The sequence below is a fragment of the Bos indicus genome, chromosome 5 (assembly GCF_029378745.1).
Source record: "Bos indicus isolate NIAB-ARS_2022 breed Sahiwal x Tharparkar chromosome 5, NIAB-ARS_B.indTharparkar_mat_pri_1.0, whole genome shotgun sequence".
NCBI lineage: Eukaryota > Metazoa > Chordata > Mammalia > Artiodactyla > Bovidae > Bos > Bos indicus.
Window position 1 is genome coordinate 33,897,163 of NC_091764.1, and position 17,555 is coordinate 33,914,717.

A 17,555-nucleotide genomic window follows, 5' to 3' on the forward strand; every position below is an offset into this window, starting at 1 on the left:
CACCTCTTAGTCAGAAGAGCAACACATACCAGCATGTATCCGATGATCTCAGGGGCTCAGTATCCTTGTCCTGGGTTGGAGATAGCACCAGGATCATTCTAGTCTTAACTACTTTCCATATACCACTGGTAATCATGACTTTTGGACAATCCAAGCCATATTGAAGTGAGGACAATCGAAAGAACTTTAAAAATATTACAAATCTCATCAATAACACCTTCATTCAGACTCAATTTGGCATGGCTATTGGTCCTGAGAGTTCCAGGAAGATAATTTTAACAGACGAATGCTCAAGAAGATCACGGGTTGTGTCTTTCCCAAAAGATGCTACACTTAAAGCTGCATAAATTGTCTAGGGTCTCCCAGGTCATAAGAAGGGAGAAATAGCTGACTGGTCGTTGAGTCCCTTTCCCTTCTTTTAGTTCTCCAGGAAATGAAGCGAGTTCAGAGAAAGGGGAACTGGGTTAATGAAGTAAAGAAACACTTGTCTAGAGTTGGGCAACCCTGATACATGGAACCGATACATGGAAAGGGCAACACTGCTGGGAGAAGGCAGAAATCCAGCAGAGGAAAGAGTGCCAACAGAGGCAGGCATCTGAGGTCTCTGAGGCCCCGACTATAAATAACTGCTCTCCCCCATGTTCCTGTCACCTCTTCCCAAAATGCGAGTTAGATTCCCAGTCAAAAGTTAAGCCTCAGTCCCATGCCTTCCTCTCTCTAACCTAACCTTCTCTTTCCTAATGCTATATGGTGGTGGGCCGTCAATCAGCAGGAGGTCCGGAGTCAAGCGCCTCCTTCTATGGATTCCTGCCTTCTATTTCCCAGCTTCCTGAATCTCTGAGCTGTGACTTCATCTGAAAAATGGAACACTGATTATGATGATGGTAACAAGCAACCATAAAATAGGTACTAATCTTCAGGGGGGAAAATTCAGGGCAGTATTAATTATTGTTAGAAGTAATAATACTTCTTCCTTTAGAAACGAAAAATTGCAGTTCTGAGAGGAGTTAGTTAACTTATCCAAGAGCTAATCCTTGCCTATGGTTATAAGTGGAAGTGTTAGTCACTCGTTCGTGTCTGGCTCTTTGTGACCCCATGGACTGCAGCCTGCCAGGCTCCTCTGTCCATGGGATTCTCCAAGCAAGAATACTGGAGTGGGTTGCCATGCCCTTCTCCAGGGGATCTTCCTGATCCAGGGATCAAACCCAGGTTTCCTGCATTGGAGGCAGATTTTTTACCATCTGAGCCACTAGGGAAGTCTTGGTTATAATACCTGCCTGAACAGGATACTGTAAGGGTTAACATTTGTGTGTACGCCTATCAGTGAACACTACTGACATTATTTTTGGTGCTATTTCCTTCCATGGTGATACTTTTGTTTTGTTGCTTTCCTCTCTCTCCAGATGCTGGGAGTTCTGAGGTCCATCAGGCACAAATCATGAGCCCATACACCCACAAGACTAAACCAAGGCCTTGGGAACAATTCTGAGCACCAGATAACAAAACTGATAGACCTTTTAGATGTTTCATTGTTGAAATATACCTGTTAAAAGTAAAATAAAAATTAAGAAAAAAACAGAGAAATAAAAACTTTTAGAGCTAATAAGTCAGTTCAATAAACTTGCAGGACACAACAAGATCAAAATACTTAAATCAGTTGTATTTCTGTAAACTAGGAATGAACAACCAGAAAATAAGATAAACAAAATGCAGATAGATGAATAGATTTTAGTTAACAGAATAAAAAAGTGTTATAGATATGGTTTCTACTTCCACATTGCAACTAACCTTTAACAAACTATCACTTTCCTAGTTTTGAAATGTCAAAGAAAAATATTTCTATCCCTGCTGTTGCTGCTGCTGCTGCTAAGTCGCTTCAGTCGTGTCCGACTCTGTGCGACCCCAGGGACTGCAGCCTACCAGGCTTCTCCGTTAAAGGCTATTAAAATACTCCAACCCTTTCAAGTACAAAATATATATACATATATACTTTTTGAGTATGAATGAGATTATCAAGAGGCAAGAGAATGAAATTCAGTACTACTATTTCAACTCTACCTAAAAGGGTCCCCCAGAGCTTGTGTTTTCTAGGAGTTCAGAATGACAAAAGGCAAGGTATATTGTCCTTATGTGTCCCACTTAGATTTCCTAAATTAATATTATCCTATGCCAACTTTCAACTATCCAAGCTGTACTTGTGCTCCATTCTTAGCTTTTAATTCACTTTTGATTCTCATGAAATAAATGTTTAAACCTCTGACATGCCAAGATGCCCATCAGATTAAACACAGCAAGCATTTAGCACATACATGGAGAATTCCCTAAGTAATATAGAATTATTGCTGTATGTCATCATTTCCTTCCTATTGCCAGCTAATATCCCCATGTCTGAAAGTGTATCTTCAAGCTACACATCTATTTATAATAGTGTGCTCACTGTCTTCCTTCCTCTGGTATATTGTCTGTGACCTTGACCATTTGAAGGCTGACAAAACAGGGCCATCAACATATGTTTATGAAACTCTAGACATCTTGTGAGAGATTCTGTAGTGACTAAAAGCAATAAAGAGTGACAAGGATAGTTCTAGACTATAATACTGCCGGTCGAGAGAAAAATGTCACCCTTCCCAGAAAGGACCTAGAGGCATAATTAGGAGATAGAAAAGACACACTAACGAGAAGCTGGGGCAAAATACAGAAGCAATGGAAAGTGCCTTCTCTCCAGCTTGCCTAATTGACATCCCTCAGTCCACATCCAAAGAGTCCAGGTAACAGTGAGGACTCCATGTCCAAAATATGCAGCGTGAAAGAATGCCCAGCCTAGTAGCCCTCCTGAGGAGGGGCCAGCAGGAGTTTCTAGGAGGAAATGTGGCTTTTGCTAAGAGCATCAGTATGAAAACTAAAATAATGAATCCACCAGGACACCTACAAAGAACATTAAAAGAATTTAAGCTGCATAGTTCCTGAATGTCCATACCCATAACCACAAATCCATACGCCCGACAGTGCTATAAACAAGTCTTGCCTGAAGGTCTCCTTCCTATTCACATGTTTCTTCATAAAATCTGGTAGGATCTCCTTCGCTTTTTCCTGGCTTTTGTCCTTGTCATTCCTGTCTGTCAGGAACAGAAAGGAAAGAAATACACAAATGTATGATATCACTCATAGATGGAAGTTAATTTTTTAAATGAATACAAATGAACTTACTGACAAAACATAAACAGGCAGATTTTGAAAACAAATTTATGGTTACCAAGTGGGAAACTTGGGAAGTAGGGGTAAATCAGGAGCTTGGGTTTAACATACACACACTACTATATATAAGACAACCAACAAGGACCTACTAGAGCACAGGGAGCTCTACTCAGTATTCTTTAATAATCCACAAGGGTAAAGAGTCTGAAAAAGAATGAATATATGTATATGAGTAACTGAATTACTTTGCTCTACCTCTGAGACTAACACAATACTGTAAATCAACTATACCTCAGTAGAATTTAAAGAAAGACACAAATAAACTGGGCTCCAGATGCTTTCTCAATTAATTGGCCCCTGAATGCTGACTTTCCTAGGATCAAAGTAAAGGTGTCCCTGGCAACCCAACATTAAGTCCCTGTGGTACCTTAGAGACCTCTCTGTAAAATGCGGAGTGTTCATGTAACCCCAACTATCCTGCCAGCACAAACATTTTATGATTCTGGGATGCATGGTGGTGCATGAGAAGAGTCTCAGCAGCTGCCCTCATGCAACCTCTCTCCTGATTCTTCTCATCCCAGTGGAGTGGAACCTCCCTCAGCCCGCATCCCCATCCCCAAAGGCCAGAGGCAGGGAGGTGGCTGCCACTCTCTCACCTCTCGGTTAGCAATGGCTACAAAGATGGAGCGGCCTTTTCCCAAATGACTCTCTTCACCTCACAGAAAAATTTTACCTTCTTCACTTTAATGATCAGTATCATTCACCTGCCAGCACCATCACCTGTCCCTGCTCCTCCACCTCTCAGAAGTATGACCTCTCAGTCTCCTCATCTATAAGAGGAGGGTAGTAATGGCATCCGTTGCTATTGCGAGGATTAAACTGGTTAACACAGGGAAGGCACTTAGTCCGTAGCACATAGTATGCACCAGGTAATAGCTGTCATTTGCCTTGTTATTACTGCTAGTAGCAGTAGTGGTAAGAGTAGTTTTCTCTGTCACCAACTCAAGGATTCCAACACTGTTATCTTTCCCTCGCTTATATTTGGCTTAGGGTGAATAGTTCAGATCCCCACTTTAAGAGTCTGTACTCTCAGGACAAAGCAGGGCTCTGGGGACTTTACCGGAAGGTTTTCACTTTCTCTTGACAGGAGGCCCTGTGTATTGAACGTGTCCTTGCCACCTCTACAGTATTAATAACTACCAAATGGGACGAGAGAATCATAGACATGTCAGCGATTTGATTCCACACGTTTACGTCATGATTCAAAGAGTCAAGGTCACAAACAATGGGATAAAGGAAGACGACAGCTCCAGGATACCAAGCCCACATTTTCTCCAAATTTTCTGTAATATGTTAAAGCTTTTTAGCATTTTAGAGCCCTATATAGTGCCTGTGTCAGATGGAGTGATTCTTCCCTAAGAATATTTTGTATTTTGAATAACACCCCAGTGAATAGATTGAATCAAGGTGATAGCAGAAAATGGCAGAAAAGTAATAGTCTAAAATTGTTCCCAAACCCAAATCTCCTCTCAGAATGACGTCTGGAGCTGTGGCAAGTAGAAACCAGATCATCGCTGCTTCATCTACCCACAGTATCTAGCAATACTCAAAGGCTATGGTTTTTTAATTAGATTTTAACTAAGGTTTGAAAAAAAATAATAGATCCAATCATTTATTTTATTTTTTTGCCAATTCAATATTTAAAATCTTTATAAGCTCTAAAATAATGATACATTCCAATCACTGAAGGTTTTCTTTTACAGGATTCTATCATCTCAACACATGTCATGAACTAATTTATCCTTGTTCAACTTAAATCTAGAGGGACATCCTGGCACCAGCCAAGGTAGATGTGGTGAGAATCACTGCCAGAGACTGATTTACTTAACATTGTACCATTCTTGATGTATGGGGGGAGATGTGTTCAGAAATGAGTGACTAAAAAATAAAATTTTCTCAAAAATTAACTATACCTTAGTGTAGATGGAGTAGAATAATCACAAGTCAAAGTGTCACTGGTGGTAGATTGATCCAGCGGCAACTCTGTTCTTAGCCCATCAGTCCCCACAGAAAGGTCTAGACAACTCTCTCTGTGTATGGTTAGGGAGGTTCAGGTCCTACCACTGACTCCGATCAGCGCCCCCAAAAGGCAGAAGACTGTACAGCGTCTTCACTCAAGTCCAGGTGTTGTAAACCATCGTGTACAACATTCCAAGTATGATGAGGAGTTGAGGGTGACGTCCCTAGCCTAGCTAACTTGTTCCTAGTACTAACTCTGGGAGCAGGTCTCAGTCTCTTTTATAGGAGCCCCATATGGCCACACCACTGGTGGTCTGGGAGTAACTCCCTCTTGCCAATCTTCCGTACATCCTCACTCTTTTTCCTTTAGTTCCTGTCTTTCTGGAAGTTCCCATCTCTGGTCTCCTGACCATCCGAGTGTGATCTGTTATTCTCATGATCTACTCCACATGGTTCTGCTGTGAGACGGGGAAGATTCAGACTTCTGTGGGTGGAGGCAGTGAGGGAAGGTCCCTGACAGTGAGCTGCTCTCTGGGTAAGGCAAGGTTACACTGCCAAGGTTAACTTCCTGCTAGGACAATTGTCCTACCTTCTTCAGCTACAACAGTGTAGTCCTCCTTTCTGGCTTTCAGTTGTTTCCTAGAGCTGCCTTCACTACCATACTACCCTACATAAAGCCACTGCCCCAACACTCTATTCCATTAAGTAGATTTATTTTATTATTGGCGGTTAATATTAGGTAAAATCTGTGTGGGAGCTTCCCAGGTAGAGCTAGTGGTAAAGAATCTGCCTGCCAATATAGGAGACTTAAGAAACGTGGGTTCAATCACTGGGTTGGGAAGATCCCCTGGAGGAGGGCATGGCAACCCACTCCAGTATTCTTGCCTGGAGAATCCCATGGACAGAGGAGCCTGGCAGGCTATAGTCCATCGGGTCGCAAACAGTCAGACACAATCAAAGCAGCTGAGCACAGACACATGCACGCAAAATTTACTTGAACTCTCTTACATATGAATTGCCTCTCTGCTCATCTTCCCCCTCCCCTCAACCCCACCAGAATGTAAGCTCCATGGGAACACAGGCATCACCTCTCTCAGGATATTCACTGCTTCATGCCCAATTCCTATCAAGGAGCCTGGCACAAGGTAGTGAGTTTCAGATCTGCATGTTCGATTGTTGGTTAGTTTTTATCATGTGGGCAGTTCGATTACAACTTGGAAAAAAACTGAATTCAGGAACGATGTCCCCAGAAAACCTCCTCTTTATTCTTCCTACCGTTCTCCCCAGCTGGAGAATTCAGTCTTCCGGGAATTAACCCTCTCCTCCTTTCTCCAGCTCCCACATTCCTATCTTCTTGCACCATTTTCCTCCTTCTTCCCCTCCAGGCATCTCACTGCCACAACCCCCTTGCTGCATCTGATTGGTTCCCACCTGCAGCCCTCCTCAGTCGTCCCTCCTTCCCACATGTAGGAGTTACCGCTGATGTGAAGCCTGTTCCTTCACTCTACAGTTAGCGGCTGTCATCTTGGGGCATCACACCACTGTGCCTGTTGATTCACTCAGTGCTTTTTAGGTCCTTTTAGGGTCTCACACCTTCTCAAGAGTTTGATCAAAGTCATGAGTCCAGGAAAATCCATGTGTTCTCACACTGATATAAAATATCAGGGCTCTGTATTTTAAACCCTTTACTACAATGTGCACTCTGATTATTTTGTTGTAACTGTTTATGGGGGACACACCTGTCTCCCTCACTAGAATGTAAGGAGTTCTAGGGCAAGTCTGTATGTTTTATCTTTTTTCTTTAATCTTGTTGTGTGTAGCACTGTGCTTAGTATGTACTAGCTACTAACAACTGTCTGTTTACAGACTGTCTACAGTGATACTTAGGTGTAAGGTTAACACTGCTGCTAAGCTGCTAAGTCGCTTCAGTCGTGTCCGACTCTGTGCGACCCCGTGGACTGCAGCCCACCAGGCTCCTCTGTCCATGGGATTCTCCAGGCAAGAACACTAGAGTGGGTTGCCATTTCCTCCTCCAATGCATGAAAGTGAAAAGTCAAAGTGAAGTCGCTCAGTCGTGTCCGACTCTTAGCGACCCCATGGACTGCAGCCTACCAGGCTCCTCCGTCCATGGGCTTTTCCAGGCAAGAGTACTGGAGTGGGGTGCCATTGCCTTCTCCAAGGTTAACACAGTGTCTTCTAAATATCAGTCATGTAAATAACACCTGCACGATTTTTGGCATCTCTGCTACAACTTGCCCTATTGTTTACTTACTTACCTTTTGGGGTAGATTGTTTACAAAATGATTGCCAAAGATTCCTTCCACCCCTGAACACAAGTGCCACTAACCTCCCCTCAAATATGCAAATCTGTTTCTCCTCCCTTTGAACCTAGACTTGTCCTGTCGCTTGCTTATAAAATGGAGCAGGAGGAATGCTGTGTGACTTCTAGACCTAGACTTTAAGAGATTTTGCAGCTTTTTTTTCCCCACTGTCTTGGGGTCCAGGCACAGTATAAGAAAGCCCCGGCCAGACTACAGAATGATGAGAGACCACACAGAAGCGGGCTGAGCCAAGTGCAGTCACTCCAGCTGGGCTACCAGACTCATGTGTGAAGCCATCTTAGACCTTCGCAGTCAGTTCAGTTCAGTTCAGTCGCTCAGTCGTGTCCAACTCTTTGTGACCCCATGAATCGCAGCATGCCAGGCCTCCCTGTCCATCACCTTTTAGTCCCAGTCAAACTCAAGCCACAGGAATGATCCCAGCAGACAGCATGTGAAAAAGAAGAACTGCCCAGCTGAGCCCAGTCAACTCACAGTCCTAAGAAGTCATTGCTTTTTAAGCCCCTATGTTCTGGAATAGTTTGTTAACACAGCAATAAATAACAGATACACCAGTTTTCTTTAAATCAGCTCTTTTTAAAAAACTCTTTCGTTAAAAGAAAATTTTGTCACTTCTATAAATAGAAAATTAGTTTCTTTTCATGACTAAACATGATGAAGGAAAAACAAAACAATATTACTCACTTCTACCAGATACTGCAGTCTACAGAAGCCTTTATATTAGTTCCCCCAAAAGATCTCCGAATGTCAGAGAGGTATTAAAGATACACCAGAAGTAAACTGGCAGAGAAGGCAATGGCACCCCATTCCTGTACTCTTGCCTGGAAAATCCCATGGACGGAGGAGCCTGGTGGGCTGCCGTCTATGGGGTCGAGAAGAGTCGGACACGACTGAGCAACTTCACTTTCACTTTTCACTTTCCTGCATTGGAGAAGGAAATGGCAGCCCACTCCAGTGTTCTTGCCTGGAGAATCCCAGGGACCAGGGAGCCTGGTGGGCTGCCACCTATGGGGTCGCACAGAGTCAGACACAACTGAATCGACTTAGCAGCAGCAGCAGCAGAAGTAAACTGGAACTCTCTCCTTGGTATAAGCCATGTTGAAAGAAAATAGAGTGAAAATAACTTGCTCATTTTGAAATGCAATATTATGTAGGGCTCTATCACCAAAAATCATTTTTGTGCTGCTATAGATAATAAATAATAATTCAAGGAGTAAACATCTGCAGCAAAAATTATAGAGGAAGTTACTCTAATGACTGACACTTGGAAAATGCTGTATTAACCTAACACCTATACATTAAGATAGGCCATAGACAGTCCACATTTTAGTGCTTTCTATACAACAATTCTGGCTTTCTTGGTGGCTCAATAGTAAAGAATCTGCCTGCCAATGCAGGAGATGCAGGTTCAATCCCTGGGTCAGGAAGATCCCCTGGAGAAGGAAATGGTAACCCACTCTAGTATGGTTGCCTGAGAAATCCCACAGACAGAGAAGCCTAGTGGACTGCAGTCCATGGGATCTCTAAGAGTCAGACACAACTTAGCAACTAAACAACAACAAATACAGTATTCAATGCTAACCAGAAAGGGATTTGAATAAAAGATAAAACATAATTATGTCCTAGAAATGCTTATGTTCTAGTAGAGAAGACAAGTATGTAAATAGTTATAAGACACTAACCATGGTAAATATAATTGGATTCAATTTAAACTCAAAAGCCCATGGACTTAGACTCCAAATCCCTGACATTTTGTGTGAGAGTTTGAGGGTAGATAGCTATTTCCAGGCCCATAACTTTCATCACCTTCTCAAAGGAGTCCAGTATGGGATCAAAGGATTGTATACTGTAGGAAACTGGTTAAGAAAATGCATAGTGATGAGTTTGTTTCAACTGTTTCTACATCAAAACTCTTCCAGATTGCGTAGACACTCACTTTTAGTCTGTAATTCTGAAATCCAAACTCTGACCTTCTCTTTCCTCCCTGTGACTTTTTTCCTTTCTCACATAGCTATATAAAAGTTTTCTTAAATTCTCTGATGACCAGACTTGCCTCATCTCTACTACAATGTAAACTCTTTGAAGCTAGAGATACATCCTATAATTTCCTTCCTTCCATTATCAATAAACATCTTTAAATGAAGAGCAAACCTCTTAGAACTCCTTTAGAAGGTTTTCTCTGCTGTCTAGGACTAATTTTGAAACATGTTTTCTATTGCTCAGACTGAACTCTGAATGGGTATTTAATCTGAAATTTGTGCCTAATAAAATGTTTGGGGTGGAGGGGAGCATCAAGTTCCTCCTGCAATATGTTCTATGTGTATATTCATCAATGTCTGCCTAGACAGGCATTTTCTGTCTGTGCCTGCTTAGGTCAATGTGGAATATTTTAAATGGTGTGGGGTTTATTGACATACTGCATAAAGCAGCCTCGAAATGCCCTTCACACACGGGGTCTCGGGGCCTCTCCTGGGCATGAAAGTGATGCTGTTGATATGTATGCTTTCCTCACTGCTTCTGCTTTAATCTTATTCTTCCAACATAGTGATTTTGTTTCTCTCTGGAACATAAATTCAGTGAAAAACAGACACCACTAAAATGTTAGTACTTTCATCAGAATTTAAAAAAAAAACTTTCTTTAGCCATGCTATAAAGTGAGTGAGCTAAAGTTTCCTCTGTTCAAAGTTCTTGAAGGTTTGACATTTAAATTTCTTCTAAAATAGTTTTTGCATGAAAAACCAAGAAAGGGAGGATTGTGGTTTGTACCTTGGCATGGAATTTTATACGAGTGGGACAGAAACAGAGCAGTGGTGTTGAAGCTGTCTGCAGGATTTGCTGGCACTGTTCTGGGCAGCAGTAGCCCAGTGTCCAAACAAGCACATAATTCATATGACTAATTCTAGCTTTTGCCTAGTCCTCCGCCTCCACCCCCACCCCCACCAAACGATCAACATATATGGAACACTTAGCAAAGCCATCATCTCATTCCACCAAAATGATGGATTCTCCCCATACCCATGCCTGAACTTCTCCACAAAGAAGTGGACCTTTGGGGCAATGAGCAGCAAAGCAAAGTGAGGACCCATGCAGAAACTTCTGTGAGAGCAGAGAACTAAACATCTTTCATTCCGAACTAAACATCTTTCATTCCGAGATGTTTTCCTGGGGTATGCTTCTGAACCATAGGAGGAGTATGCTTCTCTGCTCTCATAGAGCAGAGAGCTAAACATCTTTCATTCCGAAACGTTTTCCTGGGTTATGCTTCTGAGTGAAAGTTGCTCAGTTGGTCCGACTCTTTGTGACCCCATGGACAATACAGTCCATGGAATTCTCTAGGCCAGAATACTGGAGTAGGTAGCCACTCACTTCTCCAGAGGATCTTCCCAACCCAGGGATCAAACCCAGGTCTCTGGCATTGCAGGAAGATTCCTTACCAGCTGAGCCAAAATATCTCATTTACATATATAATCATATAGGCATATATATACACACACATATACAGAAACACTCTACAATTTACCATTTTAAGTGTCATCTAAATACAGTCCTTATTACATGTGTCTTATTCCAGTACCTGAAATGCCCTTTTCATTCATCTATAGCACTGAACCTTGTTAATAACACCTCATAACAATTAGGAGTTTGAATGGATTAGCCATGACATGACACCATTGTTTACAGAGACTGAACACATGTGTGTATTAATATGTGTAATAGAAAACACCTGCTGCTTGGAATGTACCGTTCATCTGATACAACGTAGCAAATTTTGAGAAGTGCATCCCTGTGGGTGCTGCTTAGTCATGTCTGACTCTTTGTGACCCCCATGGACTGTAGCCTGCCGGACTCCTCTGTCCATGGAATTTTCCAGGAGAGAATGCTGGAGTGGGTTGCCATTTCCTTCTCCATGGGAACTTCCTGACCCAGGGATCAAACCTATATCTTTTGCTTCTCCTGAATTGCCAGGCGGGTTCTTTACCAGTTGAGCCATCAGAGAAGCCCCATTTTGAGGAGAATGCATCTTAAATAAGGTAATGCCAGAAGCACGCTAAAGCCCGACCTCCCGGGCCCCCAAAAATGATTGCAACGACAGTCCTTGGAAGAGCAGGAGAGTTATTTTCAGGCCAAATCCTCATATCCTGTCTCTGAGAGCTTCTTCCAGAAGAGAGCCAAGCAAATGTGGGTGTGTGTGTGTTTTCCTGAGTTGAGATAGAAAGTTCTAGAAGTAGATGTTTGGTGGTGCTTCCATGCCAACACAGAAGCTGAATAAAGCAGGGTACACAAGAAGAGGGTTACACCAGAGGTCCTGGAATGGTTCCTTCCAAGTTCAAAAGTCTGCTCTCCTTCTAGGGGCAATTGAACGAGCATTAAAAACCTGCTTCTCCCCAGATCTAAAACGCAAAAGGAAAAAGTGGAGCATCTACTGAAAAGTGGTAGAAGGCTAAGCAGGCAGGGAGGTGCCACCCAAGCGCAGTCCCTCAGAAGCTATGGAGAGAGCGGGAGCCTCTGGAGTGCTCTGAGACTCCGCTCAGCATATGGGGCATGTATCCCCATCTCCTGCCCAAACTGGCGCCCCCTCCACATGATGAAGAAACACCTCCATGGTCTGCATGGACTTTGAACTTATACAATCACCCCTGGGGTGGGCCCCAGTGCAGACAAGAGCAGGAGAAAGATGTGGAATCTGAATCTTTGGAAGTAAAATCTCCATTCTCTGTCTCCTCCATCCACACCAATGATGGTGTGGAAGAACCCAGAAACAGTCAAAGTGTCTGGGTCAGTTCTCTGCTCTACAATTTACTCGCAGATGACCTTATGTTAGTAACTAAATCGGTCCGAGCGCAAGTCTTTTCTTTTTCCATTATGGTTTATAACAGGATATTGAACATAGTTTCCTGTGCTATATGGTAGGACCTTGTTGTTTATCCATTCTATATATAATAGTTTGCATCTGTTATTCCTGTACTCCCAGTCCTTCCTTCCCCTATCCATGCTTCCCCTTGGCAACCACAAGTCTGCTCTCTATTTCTCTAAGTCTGTTTCTGCTTCATAGATTGGCTCCTTTGTGTCATATTTTAGATTCCACATATAAGTGATATCGTATGGTACTTGTCTTTTCTCTGTCTGACATACTTCCCTCAGTATGTAATCTCTAAGTCCATCCATGTTGCTGCAAATGGTATTATTTCATACCTTTTTATAGCTGAATAATATTCCATTGTATTTATATACCACGTGTTCTTTATCCATTCATCTGTTGAGGAGCAGTTGGGTTGCTTCCATGTCTTGACTATCGTAAATAGTGCTGCTGTAAAATAGGCGTGCATGTGTCTTTTCAAAGTATAGTTTTACCTGTCTGGATAGATGCCCAGAGGTGGGATCGCTGGATCCTGTGTGAGCCCAAGTCTTTTAAACTGCAAAATGGACAAAAGGGTAGTATTTGCTTAAACAAATTGCTGAGAATGAGCCCAGGCCAGGGAACAGCTCCTGGACTCGTGTACCTATGAGAGGAGGGGCAGAGAGGTGGACCTTCACAGACAGCACATGTGCGCATGGGACAGAGGCCAGCAAGTGGCACCTCAGTCTGTCAAATACATCAACTGCCGGCCAGAGTCTACCTGAGCGACACTGAGTGGACGTCTGGGCCTCCCCCAGCACAGGGCCCTCTGTGCTCACAACCCTGCCTCACCCTTGTGGCCATAACTGACCGCTTCCTGTCTCTGCCGCTGTGCACTGGGGCCCAGTCCCTCTCACCTCCTCCAAGATAATGCTCCAAATCGTATACTCACCCTTGCATCACTGAGCTGTTATTCTCTATTGAGTCATTTCCAGCACACAAATGTGCTGTCAGAATCTCCCCCACTTAATAAAATTGTAAAACATTCCTGGTCCCATATCCTCTTCCAGCTACCACCCCATTTCTCTTCCTTTTAAGAGTAAAACTCCTCTAAAGAGTAGCCTTAGAGTCTGCCTCCTGTCCAGCTCCTCCCATTCCTTCTGGAATCCATTCCAAACTGCTTTCAGCCTCATTACTTCATCAACATAGTTCCTGTCAAAGTCACAGATGATCTCCACGTTGCTATACCCAGGGTCAGCTCCCAGCCCTCCTCTCACCCACCCATCAGCTACATGCTGGAGGTCTGCTTCTTTCTGAAAACACTTGATTCACTCAGCTTCTGGGACTTCATTCAACCTAGAACCCTAGAATGGTATTCCAGCTCACTCAGAATAAAAACCGTAGAATGGCTTTAAAGGCCTTTTTGGAGTCCTCTTGTGGGAATGGTCTTCTAGATAACCACAAAACTTCTTCCCTCATCTCCATTAGTTCAAATGTTACCTTATCAGCCTGAGGGTCTTTCCTTAGGTAAAATAACTGCCTCCCTTACCCGCTCCTTCCCTTGTGCTGTGCTGTGCTAAGTTGCTTCAGTCCTGTCCAACTTTGTGTGACCCCATGGATGGTAGTTCGCCAGACTCCTCTATCTATGGGGATTCTCCAGGCAAGAATACCAGAGTGAGTTGCCATGCCCTCCTCCAGGGGATCTTCCCAACTCAGGGATCAAACCCACATCTCTCATGTCTCCTGCACTGACGAGCAGGTTCTTTACTACTAGCGCCACCTGGGAAGCCCCTCCTTTCCTTACCAGATTAATATTACAATTGCCCTTGTAATATATCCTGTATAATTACACAGTTACAGGTTAATCTCTTTTACATTAACTGGTTCTATGCACTGCCCTATCTTCAGCACCTACAGCACTGTCTGCCCATAGTAGGGATCCAGGTATTTAGAAAAGTAACTGAATGAAAGAATTCTAAGCCCTGGAAACTGGACAGAAGCTGTGCACATAGCCAGCCTTCGGTGTTTAGTGAGAGAGGAAAGGTTGTCAGAACAGAGCTAGGGCCGTTCAGTACACCCTGTTTATACTGGGCTACATAGAGCTCTCCCTGACCAAAGATGAAGCAGGAGAAAAGCAATTCGATGACTTTGAAAAGATTTCACAGTACCAGCGAAAATGTCGATGTCGTCTTTGGTGTCCTAAACAGAGGTGTATGAAAACATGATCTCCATGAAATCAGAGGACATCTATTCAAGAATGAATAGATTACAATGAAAGGAAAAAAACAGAATGAAAAAAAATATGCAAGGGAGTTCAAAATGCCATATCAGAATGAAAGTCTTCCCTTGAAGTAATAATGATTACATTTGGTCCTGCACAAAATCACCTGTAGTATGGATGGATAACTTGAGTACCTCTTCTGAAATGCAGCACAAAGGCAAAAAGAATGCATAAACAAGAATAAAAGAAATTTTCCAATATATTAACAAGGTTAGAATCTTCAGTGATTTTTTTCTCCTTCTATATAATTTTTGCTATTTCTAAATTTTCCATAACACATGTGTAGAATTACAATAATACAGAAAAAGGGGAAAGGGAAAAAATTAAATATATATCTTAAATTGTTTGTTCATAGTCTTTGGGTTTTTTGAGAGAGCAGGAAATTATTCCCTAGCTGACTATGTCCCTGCAGTCTAATAATGCAATTCTTCTCCACTGCACCCACTCCAGTATTCTTGACTGGAGAATCCTAAGGACAGAGGAGCCTGGTGGGCTGTCATCTAAGGGGTCACACAGAGTCGGACACGACTGAAGCGACTTAGCAGCAGCAGCAGCAGCAGCACTCAACTACCTGATTCAGAAGTGCCCATGAAATTTATTCTAGTAGTAATTACTGTAGGACTTGGCTTTTTTAATATGACTAGATCTCAAGAAGATCCCAATACTTGGGGTAAAACTAGGAGCACTGAGAAATCATGAAACTGGGAACACTTTATTTCATAATCCTGTTTGTCATAGTAATGGGTATACAATGATTTTGTTTAAATGCCTGTTAGGATGGAGAGTGAGAATCCCACTTAAATGTACACATTTTAAGTAAGGGATAAAAAATGTTCTCAAGCTACTGGACCTAAGTGAGTGTTAGAGCTTTGATGAAAACTCTGCCTCGAGATCCTACAGCCCTAATGTGGTGGCACTGACTGCTTTGGGCATGTTTCCAAGACTGCAGTTAGAGTTTTCAAACCTCCATTGGCTCTGCTAGTATGTGGTGCTATTTCTTTCCCTCCTTCCCCAAATTTGCAAGCTTGTTTCTTCTTAAATGTGCCATGAGATGATGCATGAATGCATTTTATTTCCTCAATGGAAATGTAGATGCTGCACAGCTGTTAGACTTGAAATCACCAGGTGGTACTTGGCATGAACTAAGATGCTGTTGCCAGGGTAACCACACATTTTTCCAGCTATGGGAAGAGCTGCCATGTTTTCTATGCTCTTAGGAATATATGTTATAAAAGGACTGGCTTAGTGTATATGAATATTTACTATTTTAAAAGAGCACCCATTTCTTCATAAACCAGCGGAATTTTTTTCATCTGCCTTTCTCTTTTTAAATTAACTTTTATTGGAGGATAGTTGCTTTACAATGTCATGTTAGTTTCTGCTGTACAGCAAGATGAATTAACGCCTAATTCATCCAGCTCCAGACTTTTATCTTTTGGGGGCATTAGGTCTCATTTTCCTTTGCCAATAGAATTGTAAGGATCCAGGAATAACTCATATTTTATGCTACCCATAATGTACTGGTGCATCTCATTTCATGCATTAGATAGATTCATTTTAAATATGCAATTAGAGCTCAGTATTCATACCACTGTGAATTCTATACAAAAATACATTTACAGAATGTACTCAATTCATCAGTTATGAAAATCATTATTTCCATTCACAGTAGATTCTCAGAGATATAGAGGCTAATCTTCTGAGCTCCCCAAAGTTGCAATGGAGTTGACAGACTTTTAGGACAGTTTGGGACCACCCTGGCAAGGAAGAAGCTGTCCCTCAATACCCAGAACAAAGCAAAAAGAAGTCAAAAACATAAATTTTCTTCCTTCCTCCCTCCTTCCACCCCTCCTTCCTTCCCTCCTGTAAGTTCTATACACTGAGCTCCTACTTCACACGAGGACTATGGTTGGTACAGTGGGACTTCCTCCATGGATTAAACCCAGCAAGGCAGATACAGGTAGTATGACAGACTCATCTTCAACTGTGCTACATTTTGTCAAAGTGTTTTCCAAAATGGTAATGCCAGTGAAATTCTCCCACAAGCAACGCCTAAGATTTCTCCTTGTTCTACATCCTCACCAACACTTGCTCTCTGGTGGGACCAGACTTCTGACAGTTTTCATATTGCATTATCATGATCACCACATTCTCACGATTACTAGCCATGTGGGGTAATCTTTCTGTGCACTATCTGGTCTTATCATTTCCCCATTTTTCTATTGGGTTGTCTTCTCCATATTGATTTTGAGGGATCATTTATATATTCTGGGCATGAATTTTTTTATATGTTTAAATCTGTTTCTTACTTGCTCACTTGTCTTTCACTTCAGTCTTTTTGTTACAGAAGGATCTAATTTAACATAGTCAAGTTTATTTACCCAGTCCGTACATTGTTTAAGAAATTTCTACTTATCCCAAGTTCATAAAATCTTTTCTTTTTGATGTTTAAAACATATCATTTTCACATTTAAGCCTTTACTCTGTCTATAGTTGATGTTTATGTATAGTATGATACAGGAATCTAATACTACTTTTTTTTCCTGTTATAACAAAATCCATTACTGAGCCATCAAACTTTCTCCAGTGTGACCTCTCATATATGCCAAGTTTTGAATCTGGTCTATACATATATAAAACGAGGTCCTAAACTTTACATTCTATCAGATCAGATCAGATCAGATCAGTCGCTCAGTCGTGTCCAGCTCTTTGCGACACCATGAATCACAGCACTTCAGGCCTCCCTGTCCATCACCAACTCCCGGAGTTCACTCAGACTCACGTACATCGAGTCAGTGATGCCATCCAGCCATCTCATCCTCTGTCGTCCCCTTCTCTTCTTGCCCCCAATCCCTCCCAGCATCAGAGCTTTTCCAATGAGTCA

At 42.3% G+C, this 17,555-nt stretch overlaps 1 long non-coding RNA gene across 1 annotated transcript; it reads left to right on the forward strand.

The window, feature by feature from the left end:
- The first annotated feature begins 639 nt into the window (after nt 1–639).
- On the forward strand, nt 640–1,756 carry LOC139183108 (uncharacterized). The gene is made up of 2 exons (XR_011566590.1): nt 640–906; nt 1,404–1,756. It is a non-coding gene; the product is annotated as an uncharacterized lncRNA (long non-coding RNA).
- The last annotated feature ends 15,799 nt before the right edge of the window (nt 1,757–17,555 follow it).